At 54.1% G+C, this 12,577-nt stretch overlaps 1 pseudogene; it reads left to right on the top strand.

Moving 5' to 3' along the window:
* The first annotated feature begins 3,408 nt into the window (after positions 1–3,408).
* LOC110255233 lies at positions 3,409–7,261 on the top strand (annotated as a pseudogene).
* Positions 7,262–12,577: the final 5,316 nt, after the last annotated feature.

The following is a 12,577-nucleotide window of genomic DNA, read 5'->3' as shown; positions in this document are numbered from 1 at the left end:
ATGAGTCAGAAAGACAAAGACAAATACCATATGATATCACTTATAACTGGAATCTAATATCCAGCACAAATGAACATCTCCACAGAAAGAAAATCATGGACTTGGAAAATAGACTTGCGGCTGCCTGATGGGAGAGGGAGGGAGTGGGAGGGATCGGGAGCTTGGGCTTATCAGACACAACTTAGAACAGATTTACAAGGAGATCCTGCTGAGTAGCATTGAGAACTATGTCTAGATACTCATAACGCAAAAAAACAAAGGGTGGGGGAAAAATGTATACATGAAAGGATAACTTGATCCCCTTGCTGTACAGTGGGGAAAAAGAATAAAGTTTGAAAATGCTGTTACTTTCTTTTCTTGAAGCTGGACCATTGAATGCAAAAGACATCCTCTTCTGCCTCTTTTTCTGTCACAAACCAATGTGAGTGATGAAAGCTAGGTATGAAATATACATCTGACTACAAGTGTAAGGGGAAAACATAGGGGATCTTAAGCAAGAAGGTGATAAGACCTAATTTATAATTCTAAAGACGATTCTTGCGGTTCAGTGAAGAAATGATCTCGGATGTGGTAGAGGCAAGAACATTACCAGGACCAGCTGGAGGCGGTTACACTCCAACCAGGAGAAGAAGAACAATCTCCTGGACCAGATTATTGTAGGAGAGGTTGCGGAAGGATTGATATATGAGGTACATTTGAAGGTCCAGCCAACTTGACCTGCTAAAGGAGGAGGGCAATGGGGATGAGAGCACAAGAAAGACTCCCAGATTGTGAAAAGAGTAGCTGAATGAACAGTTGTTAACTGAGAAAAGAGTGAGGGAGGGCAGGTGTTAAAACAGACAGGAAGTCAGGATTTCTCATGGGGACATGCTACGTCAAGCACACCTCCAAGAGGGCAAGGGCACTGCCTGGGGGCTTCTGCTCATCGGCGGGTGCCTAAGCTCCTGCTGCAAGTCTTGCTCTTGGCATCCGCCCCACCCTTCCCGACTGACACCCTTCTCTTCCAGCTCCTCCATTTCCTCTGCTTTTGTTGTGCCTGCCGAGTTCAGAGCTGATATTTATCCCGTTGCAGCTCACTAATCTCTTTCCTGCACTGCTGACATCGGAGAAGGGGAGTGAAAGGTCCTGAGCTGAGTGATATCGTGAAGGCTTTTCTGCTGTCTTCCAGTCCTCACCACGCCAAAGGGAAGCCTGCCTTGAGGCAGGACCGCCCCCTCCACAGCCCCACCCACGTCTGCTGCCACTCCACTCCCTTCCCTTCCTTCCCGCTGACCCGCCTTTCCCACTTGAAGGGCGACCAGAAGCCACCTGGGCAGGATGGGGCCTCTCCACATCCTCTTCCACAAAACTGTCTCAGGAAACCAGAGACAGTCCTCCCAAAACGGTAATGGGACCTGTGAAGCCCAAGAAGCTACTCCTTTCCTCGCACAAGCCCAGCGGGGGCCATGCTGCTTTCCCACGCTGCCAACGGCTGTCCCTTTTCGGACGACAGCCGTAGCTACGCCAGGAGAAGGAAGCAATGTGCCGGTCACCTTGCCAGGGCAATGGTATCTGGAGGAAACCCCACCGTATCAGGAAGCCGTCCTGAAATGTTACTGGCAGCCCTTCAGCAAGGCCCACATTCTGACACGCACATGCAGAGACCAGGACCCACTCATGTAACACTGGCCAGCAGGACAGTGTGTAGCATTTCCAGCACATGGCCCTCCATCTGATACCGCCCCCCACACACACACACTCTGCCCTAAATGACCTTGTCTCGGCTGCAAACCGACCACTAACACAAGCCCTACACGTTCTGAAATAACGGGTAGCTGAGGCTACGTGTAGTCCCAAGGATCCAACGAAAAAAGCTGAGGAGGATAATATTGGGAAGAGGAGAATAGCCAGCAATGGAGAAGAGGCAGGCAGGTAAGGAAGAGAATTAAGGGGGCATTCCCGCGGTGGCTCATTGAGTTGAGAACCCACACAGTGTCCTTGAGGATGTGGGTTCGATCCTGGCCTCTCTCAGTGGGCTAAGGATCTGGCCTTGCCCAGGCTGCAGGAAAGGTTGCAGATGCAGGCCAGGCCTGGTGTTGCTGTGGCTGTGGAGTAGGCCAGCAGCTGCAGCTCCAATTCGACCCCTAGCTCGGAACTTCCATATGCCTCAGGTGCGGCCATCAAAGCAAGAACACAGAAGAAAATTTGTGGAGGAAAACTTACCTAGTTGCCAAATTTTAGAATGAAATGTCAACAAACCTAGTAAACACTCGACCTAATTTGGATGCTCTATTTAAAAACTCTTCCCAAATGCATAGCAACAACAACAAAAAAACAAACAAAAAACTTAGATATGAGACTTAAAACCAGGAGGACTGATGAAGGAGATGTAACATCAACAAATAAGTTTCAGATAGGGGATGGGGAGAAATGAGTGCAGAACATTGCAGAGAAAATTCCCCGTGATGAACAACGATCCGAGAACACAGTTGCTACCAAGGAAACTGACGGAAGAAGTGAAGGCAAGACGATGCCATGGAGGTTTTGAAGGGAACAGCCGTTTGCCCAGCAAGAGGCATAAGCGTGGCCACTGAACAGTCAGTGGGGAACAAGAGTTGAAAACACTGCTTAGCAGGAAGGAGGGACATGGACTCTTACAAAAGAAGCGGCACAAAGTCTTGTACACATGCAATGACATGATCCATTCAAGGAACTGTGTATGCATTTGGTGCTGTCCAGAAGGTCCCCGGAGTGTTCTGTGTCTACCTTTGCCTTCGGTAAATACCAGCACACCGAAGGCTGTTTATACGAAGGAAGAGTATCGGGTCACCTTTGTTCCACACCACCAAGTGGAGGGAGAGCCTCCCGGACGACCTCTGGGGCCCGGGCAGGCTGAGTGAGGCTCAGCCTTCCGCCACCCGTGTGTGCACGACAGCACTTTTCCACATACGTTTCAAAGACAGACAGAGAGGATGTGTGTATCAGCAAGACGTTTTGCTACCTAGCATATACATATGGACAGACAGGCCATGAGTGATGGAGCCGGCCATGATCATGGCCAGAGATATTGACCAGCGTCGTCTGGGCTACAGGATCACGGCCAACACACAGACACGCAGACACATGCACAGCCCACACACCAAACAGCTCCACGAAGGACAGAGCAACAGTCTCAGGGAACAGATGGCAGTCAAGGATGACAGAACAACTTTGACGTCTGCGCCGATGGCTTGGACACTGTTCCTTCACAACTCGGGCTCAAGTCACATGCTGCACCTTGAGAAATGACACACGGACACCCTCTTACCCCTCCATCCTGCTGGGCTAAAGCTCAGCTCTAACCTTTCCATCCAGTGATGAGTCCGCCCAGCACGGAGCTCAAAGATACCATTGTCCTGCTGGTCTTTATAAAGGAAGCTGCTGGATTCTCCCAGGACGGAGCTGAGAACAACCGCAGCACTTCCTCCAAGATGCTGCCGATCCTGCTCTCAGTGGCCTTGCTGGCCCTGAGCTCAGCTCGGAGCCCGTTTTTTGGTAAGCACCAAGAAGGGGGGGGGCGTTGCTGAGACTCTGCGTGGGGTTCGTTAGATGCCACGGGAGTGAGGGTGCTGTAGAGAAGGGGGCGGGGGAGGTGGAAAGCCTGGGCTGCAGGTGCTTAAGGCAAGGATAAGGCCCCTCACACCCTGGCTGACGCTACATAAAGTGTACCTGGAACCCCGTACAGAGTCTTGAACCACAGACTGACAAGGGAAGACTGGCATTTCTGCACACGTCTCACTGACTCGACTGTGAGGATGCACTGCAGGGAGGCCCGACCAATACAGAGAAGTGTCCTCAGGAAGGCATTACAGTCATCAGAGCAGGCAGGGGAGAAGGTGGCCTCGCGAGAGGGCGTCACACACATGCAGGAGGGGACGCCCGGGTCAGACTTTTTACTGAAGCGAAAGGATCAGGACCCTCAATCTCTCTAGCTCACTCTCCACAGAGACACAGAGATCCCAGGGCCAGGGGTTGCAATTTGCTCCCATTCACACGCCCCGTTCCATAGTGCTGTGGAAGGTGGTACCCGCGTGTTGACTCCCGGTCACCCCACCTGGGTGAGGCCATGTTAATGTAGGTCAAGTGTCTCATGTGGAGGGAGAGCAGAAGGACAGGAAAATAAGACACAGAAACACCCAGCACTTTACCTGAACCAGCATGAGGGTAGACCGGAAACCAGGGGGACAGGAAAACCAAACCAAACGAAACCCAGGGCCTCCTCTCTTTGGAGTCTGTGGTGGACCCTCAGCATAAGAACCACCCCGTCACCCTTCACGTCGTCCTCCCTTTGCCACGGCATCTTGCAAAGGTGTGTGGACAAGGTACTTGGGGCATCTTCCAAGGCATCTGGCATGCGTTTTGCGCTTTATCTTGCGCTTTTCTTCCTTGAAGGCAACAGTGCAGGATTTCCCAGCCTCCTACCAGATAGGTCACCTCAAATCCTCTATCGACTTCCTTTCTTTTTTATCTTTAGCAACTGCTCTGTTCTAGAGTGTCTTGTCGTTTTCACTGTCTTGTCACGACTGGATGAATGTTAGTATCCCAGAGGATATAGGCCATTCTTTGCCAGCCGCGACTCAGGGACCCACGAGCAGGGCCCTAAGGTGCATAACAGAGATGTGTAGCTTGGATGCCACAGAGTATGCGGCCTGCTCCCTCAGGCCAGAAATGACAGCTGAGGGAGGAGAGCAGAGGGAAGCAGCTCAAATTCTGCCTCCTCCAGTCTACTGAGCACCAAGCCTTCCAGTGTTCTCGTTGTCCACAATGCCCCTCGGTATACGTATATGGTTTATGGAAAAAATGCAAAGAACTGGGGTCTGGGTGGCTTTTCTCTCTGCCTCTCCATTCAACTGTGTCCCCGTGCCAATGAAAATTGGCCACGGTTATTCGGCGAATCTTTCGTTCTCTCTCTCAGTATTTGATCCACCTCGGCTTGGAGTATGAGGCTTCCACACAGGCACTCAAGTGACCAGGGTTGGAGTCACAGTTGGCAGGCTATGTCCGTGACTCAACAAGTAACTGCCAATGTTTCACTGCGTTAGCTTTTCTTCTGTCCTTGGAGACCTCCCCTGGGAATTCTGAGACCTCCAACATCTCGCTTGCCCAATTTAAGGGACACGCTCTTTGCCAGAGCAAAGCTCTACTAAGACTCACTAAAGAGTCTCTGCAGAGGATGGAGGCAGTGAGGAGGAAGGTTGTTGGTAGAAGAGAGGCAGGCTCAGCAGAAATGGACTAGCTGACAAGGGGTTCAGGGTTCAAAATGTGAGGGGGCGTGTACCACTACAATGTGCCCTATCCTGTGTCCGGACTCTACAGATTTAGAGGATGCAAACTCAAACTCCGCTGAGAAGTTTCTGAGACCACCTCCTGGAGGCGGACCACCCAGGCCCCTCCTCCTGAGGAAAGCCAAGGTGAGGGACATCAGAAGAGACCACGACCACCTGGTGACGGACCAGAGCAGGGACCAGCCCACTGGTGCCAGACCCCCGCCCGGACCGCCCCACCCGGACCACCGCCACCCGGACCAGCCCCACCTGGTGCCAGACCCCCGCCCGGACCGCCCCCACCCGGACCACCGCCACCCGGACCAGCTCCACCTGACGCCAGACCCCGCCGGACCGCCCCCGCCCGGACCACCGCCACGGACCAGCTCCACCAGTGCCAGACCCCCACCGGGACCCCCACCACCCGGACCACCGCCACCCGGACCAGCCCCACCTGGTGCCAGACCCCGCCGGGACCTCCACCACCCGGACCACCGCCACCCGGACCAGCCCCACCTGGTGCCAGACCCCGCCCGGACCGCCCCACCCGGACCACCGCCACCCGGACCAGCTCCACCGGGTGCCAGACCCCCGCCCGGACCGCCCCCACCCGGACCACCGCACCCGGACCAGCCCCACCTGGTGCCAGACCCCCGCCCGGACCGCCCCCACCCGGACCACCGCCACCGGGACCAGCTCCACCAGGTGCCAGACCCCCACCGGGACCCCCACCACTCGGACCACCGCCACCCGGACCAGCCCACCTGGTGCCAGACCCCGCCCGGACCGCCCCCACCCGGACCACCGCCACCGGGACCAGCTCCACCAGGTGCCAGACCCCCACCGGGACCCCCACCACCCGGACCACCGCCACCCGGACCAGCTCCACCGGGTGCCAGACCCCGCCCGGACCGCCCCACCCGGACCACCGCCACCCGGACCAGCCCCACCTGGTGCCAGACCCCGCCCGGACCGCCCCCACCCGGACCACCGCCACCCGGACCAGCTCCACCGGGTGCCAGACCCCCGCCCGGACCGCCCCCACCCGGACCACCGCCACCCGGACCAGCCCACCTGGAGCCAGACCCCCGCCGGGACCTCCACCACCCGACCACCGCCACCCGGACCAGCTCCACCGGGTGCCAGACCCCCGCCCGGACCGCCCCCACCCGGACCACCGCCACCCGGACCAGCCCACCTGGTGCCAGACCCCCGCCCGGACCGCCCCCACCCGGACCACCGCCACCCGGACCAGCCCCACCTGGCGCCAGACCCCGCCCGGACCGCCCCCACCCGGACCACCGCCACCCGGACCAGCCCCACCTGGCGCCAGACCCCGCCCGGACCGCCCCCACCCGGACCACCGCCACCCGGACCAGCCCCACCTGGCGCCAGACCCCCGCCGGGACTCCACCACCAGGACCACCGCCACCCGGACCAGCCCCACCGGGTGCCAGACCCCCGCCCGGACCGCCCCCACCCGGACCGCCGCCACCCGGACCAGCCCCACCTGGCGCCAGACCCCCGCCCGGACCGCCCCCACCGGACCACCGCACCCGGACCCGCCCCACCGGGTGCCAGACCACCGCCGGGACCTCCACCACCAGGACCACCGCCACCCGGACCAGCCCCACCGGGTGCCAGACCCCCGCCCGGACCGCCCCCACCCGGACCGCCGCCACCCGGACCAGCCCCACCTGGCGCCAGACCCCCGCCCGGACCGCCCCCACCCGGACCGCCGCCACCCGGACCCGCCCCACCGGGTGCCAGACCCCCGCCCGGACCGCCCCCGCCCGGACCGCCGCCACCCGGACCAGCCCCACCTGTGCCAGACCTCCGCCCGGACCACCCCCACCACCCCCAGGTCCCAGCCCACCAAGACCTCCACCAGGCCCGCCACCCCAGTGACCCGGAATTCAAGGACAGGTATGATCCAGTTCCCTTTCCTCCCCTGGCCCGAAGCCCTGCAGGTGCAGAACTCTTCAGTGTTTTTCTTGTTTTGGTCATGCCATGGCATGTGGACGTTCCCTGTCCAGCATTGAACCTGCCTGGCAGCGGGTCACCACAGCCACCGCACGGACATTGCTGGGTCTTTTACCTGCTAAGCCCGCAGGAAGCGCCTCAAACTTTTGGGTGTCCCTGAAGCAACTGGAACCATGCTGAACCTGCCTAGCCCCAGGCCCGAGTTTTCAGGATTTCCAGTCAGACATCCCGGCATAGAGTCGCAAGCCTTGGCAGGTTTCACATCCTATCCGAGGTGATTCTCCACCCTCAGAAGCAGACAAAAAGTGCCTTTCCCCAGTCATGACCTGTCTTACTCAAGTGCGCTGGGAACGAGCCAGGAGAGCTGTGCTCTGCCTTGGACCTCTCGTCCCCTCGTCCTCAGGCACACTGTCTTTCTGTCTCAGGTTTCACCTGACCAGGCCTCTCCGGTCCACTGTCACTGCGAAGCAATACTGGAAATACATACGGCTGGATGCTAGCTAGTTTAAAAACCTCTCCAGCATGTGCTCAAGTTAAAACTAGTAAAGAGAAAGGCAAGAGGCCACCTCTCAGAGGCATAGCACATCCTCCCTCCCCACTTCCTTCCGAAAGGTACTCCGGTTCACGCTGTGGGACACCTCCTGGACACATTTCTACCTATTTAAGTGCACACGCTTCTTTAGCCACACAGGAGAGCATACGTCTCGATTGCTAATTTCAAATAACGCATTTCTTAGAACTCTGCCAGGCAAGCTCATGACCTCGGTGGAGCTATCTGGACCCTTGTTTTTGTTGCTGCGGTTTTGTTTTAGCACGGCACACCATCCATTACCTGGCTGTGCCGTGGTTCCTTTACACACCACCCCTACCAGGCTGGAGTCATTGCTCGGCTCTTCTGGAATATACGGCAGGAACTGTTTTGTTCACACACCACACACGTATGCACATTATAGACAGCAATTCAGAGAGATGCAGCCTAAGAAGGATCTGGCCAACAACAGTGCAGAGCCCATTATCTGCTGGGTACCTTCAGGCCAGGAACGAAAAGGAACGAGGCAGGGAAGAGGAGGAGGAGGAAGAAGAGAAGGACAAATGTCGGGCTCTCGCCCGCTTCCCTTTAGTGAGTGCTGGCGTTAGAAACCACCTGCCACACCTCTATGACCTTGCTTTCTGTGTTCCAGAAAAATGAGCGCGAAAACACCCGTCCTTCGGAGAGCCGTGACATTGGAATGTGACGGTTGAGCTTCGATTACCAATAAAATCATCTGCATCCAGTTTCTAAGTGCCCCGTGTCATTCTGGGTGTTTGGGAGGCTGACATTCGAGGCCAGGATCGTGGCATAGGAGCATCCAAGACCCTGTGTCACTCTTGCGTCCAGCAGGTTTCCTCCCGACCGCATGTCTACAAAGCATTTCTGCTTCGTCCTTTGCTTGCGGAAAAGAATGTTTCTGTTCCTTTTCTACCTGCCAGGGCCTCCTCCTCCTCCCCACTGACCACCGTATTCACAGGCCAGGGGCCTGTCCCTGCCCTTCCCTGGGTTCTGCAGCACCAGTGTACCTACGGTGTTATGACTTTCACACCTTTGACTGAGATTCTAGGAATTTTAGGGAAACAGGAGAATAAGCCAACGTGAAGGAGCTGCACAGGCTGAGGAAATCCTTAAACTTGCCTAAAGTAATTCACCCTGCCGCGAGGGCACAAACGTGACGCGAGGTCCCGTTCCCTCCAGCCACCGTACCCATCCCCCCTTTTGATCATGGCTGAGTGTTCACCCTCCCTCGTTTTCTCCCTCCCCGCTCTTGGCAATCCTGAGTGCGTTTCATAAAGGAGGCAGGTAGCATGCTGTATTCGAAAAAAGCGAGGTGTCTGGATCAATCACAGCGGGCTAACCTGCTGTAAGAACAGGACCGGGCAGACAGTCAGAAGGCCTCGTGGAAGGCACCAGCACCATTAGCCCACGACAGTGGCGCTGCAAGGGTCGGAGCCCCTCCCCGAAGGCCGCTTCCAGTGGTTGGCGGCTAGGGGGTGCCGAGTCTGAATCAGTGAGGTTCTGAAATCCTGGAAGAGGGGAACCGCCCTCTCCGGATTCCGCAGTTCACCAGGCAGGCTGCGGTTTAAAGGCCACTGGGAATTTGATGCCATGCACGCCTCAGATGACCCCAGGGCCACCATCCACCTCAGAGCTTCGCAATTTTCACGATGACTAGGCAGTAAAGCAGCATACACCCAGACACCAGCCTGACTTTCACCCTTGGGCCTTCAGCCTTGTCTTGCCTGGTCCAGTACATTCCGGACATGGAGCTGTCGGCTTGAGAAGATGATCAAGAAGCCAGATGCCACTGGGAAGCACGCTGACCGTCTCTCACAGCAGCCAGAGTGCCTGCTCTGTAGTCACCCTATTCATTTTCACGTTGGTTACTGCGTAGTTCCCCTGGTGTCTGCTTTGCTTGTGTGCTCTGGCTATCACTCCTGTGTACCGCACATCTGAGAAACGTCTATCTTCTTCTGAATCTTGAACGTCTTTCACCTGAATCTCTATCTCTCGCTCTGACTCTGCTGAATTCTAGTCAACTGAGGCTACACTAGGCATTTCAGGGTCCTTCCTCCTCACGCGGCAGGTAATGTCCATGAAAGACAGCAGGGCGGGTGGGTGTGCCCGGTTATGAGTCATCTGCTGCTCTGTCTTTATCTCCCCACGGGTCTCCAATGGTTGGCCCCACAATGGCACCCATGATGACTTTGAGGCTCTAGCTGGTTCTGCTTGTCAGGCAACCTGTCACCATCCCATGGTGTGCCTCTGTCCAGTCTCTCTGCTTCGGCCATTTCCAGGCCAGTTCATATCTCTCTCGTTCACCTGGGAAAAGACTGTGCCAACGGGGCAGAGAGGGACCGCTTGTCCAATCGTCTTGTTCAGTCATTTCCCATCCACTGTACAGCTTCTGGCTGGGCAAGCAGGTTCCTGCACAGGGTTTTCAGCTGAAGGCCATTCCACAGATAGCCTTGGCGTCATTTTCCAAGCGTCTTGGACAGGACTGATATTTCCTCTGGCAAACCTCAAAATCCTATAGGTTTGGGGTGTGGGCCAGGTTGTAGTGGGAGCTTAACAGAGCCTAAAATGCATTTCTCTCCATCGCTTTCCCCTGAGGCATTCTTCTCTGTCCCTAGGCCCAGGGAATTTCTTTGTGACCGGAAACCCTTGCTCTTCAAGTATTTCTGAAGCTTCCAGGCCAAAAATAAACGTCCTCCTCTGTGTATTTTGCAGCTTCGAATACCTTTGAGCGTAAGAGAATTATGGTTTTAGCCGGTGAGTCCATAGTTCGCTAAAAATGTGGAGCCGGTTGCCACGTCTGAATTACCAAGTGAGATGCACATGGAGTTTCCTCTAAGATGGAAAAAACTGGGCTCTTCAGGACTGGGTGAGGCTACGGAACAAGGAGGAACCCAGGCCAGGATGGAGGACGAAGAATTCCGATGACACAACAGGGAAAGGATGTTGAACTTAGATTACCTGCAATGCTCACAAGGAGCAAGTGCATCTGAGGAGGATCACATTCTGCACAGGGATTATGGAAGGGAAAAGTGACAGGCAGAGGTGTTATGGAGCGCTCAGCTCTCAGGAAAAGGACAGCGCAAGTGGGGGACTGACAACAACAACAACAACTACTAAATAAAAGTAAAGTAAACTAAAGAGGCAGAACGTTCTTCTCAGAAAAATATCTCCTTTACCACACTCTTCTATCCTGGCAGCCTCCAGTCAGGTTCAGAGCTTTTGCGCCTATGGCCTGAACCTATCACCTCACAGAAACTAGCAGTGCTTCTCAAATGTGTGGAAAACCCCGTTGGAAGTGGGTTTTCTCCCAAATTCCGTCACAAGACTCCTGACTGAGACCATAAAGAAAGGCACATGCCTCATGAGCTCTTCTTAGAGGCAGCATAGGTTAAAAGTAGGATTATTTTAGAACGGAGGGCTTTCTCTAAGAGTTTTATAGTAACTGTCATATCTAGGTGCTTTAATCAATTTGAGTTTATTTTTATGTATGGTGTTAGGAAGTGTTCTAATTTCACTCTTTTTCTGTGGTTGTCCAGGTTCCCAGCACCACTTTTGCATAGGCTGTCTTTTCTCCATTTGTATATTCTTGCCTCTTTTGTCATAGGTTAGTTGACTGTGGGTGCGTGGGTTTAATTGGGCTTTCTATCCTGTTCCACTGACCTGTATTTCTGTCTTTGTACCCGTACCATACGGTTTTGATGACTCTTGCTTTGTAGCATAGTCTGACGTCAGGGAGGCTGATGCCTCCACCTCCAGGTTTCTTTTTCAGGATGTCTTTGGCTAGTCTTGGTTTTTTTGTGCTTCCAAACAAATTTTAAAAGATTTGTTCGAGTTCTGTGAAAATGTCCTTGGTAGTGTGATAGAATTGCACTGAATCTGTAGATGGCTTGGTAGTATAGTCCTTTATAACATTGACTCTTCCAGTCCAAGAGTGTATGTCTTTCCATCTATTTGTGTCGTTTTGATTTCTTTCATCAGTATCTTATAGTTTCAGAACACAGGTCTTTTGTCTCTTTAGGTAGGTTTACTCCTTGGTATTTTATTCTCTCGGATGTGATGGTAAACGAGATGGCTTCCCTAATTTCTCTCTCTGATCTTCATTATTAGCATATAGAAATGCAGTTGATTTCCATGTATTAATTTTGTATCCTGCAACTTTGCCAGATTCATTGATGAGCTCTAACAGTTTTCTGGTAGAGTCTTTAGGATTCTCTAGGTATAGTATCATGTCATTGGCAAATAGCGATAGTTTTACTTCTTCCTTTCCAATTTGGATTCCTTTTATTTCTTTACTTCTCTGATTGCCTGGTTAGGACTCCAAAACCATGTTGAATAGTAGTGGTGAGAGCGGACATCCTTGTCCTGTCCTGATCTCAGCAGGAATTCTTCACTTTGCACCCTTGAGAATGATGGTAGCCCTAGGACTGTTATATATGGCCTTTAATATGTTGAGGTAGGTTCCCTCTATGCCCACTCCTGAAGGGTTTTATCAGAAATGGGTGTTGGATTTTGTCAAAGGCTTTTTCCACGTCTACTGAGAGGATCATATGGTTTTTATTCTTCAATTTGTTAATGTGGTGTATCACACTGATTGATTGGCAAATATTGAAGAATCCTTGCATCCCTGGGATAAATCCCACTTGATCATGATGTACAATCCTTTTAATGTATTGTTGGATGTAGTTTGCTAGTATTTTGTTGAGGATTTTTGCACCTATGTTCTTCAGTGACATTGGCCTGTAATTAATTTTCTTTTGGTGTG

This window comes from Sus scrofa, unplaced genomic scaffold (assembly GCF_000003025.6).
Source record: "Sus scrofa isolate TJ Tabasco breed Duroc unplaced genomic scaffold, Sscrofa11.1 Contig83, whole genome shotgun sequence".
Classification (NCBI taxonomy): Eukaryota; Metazoa; Chordata; class Mammalia; order Artiodactyla; family Suidae; genus Sus; species Sus scrofa.
Note: the sequence above shows the minus strand (reverse complement) of the source record. Positions and strands in the feature narration are given on the sequence as shown.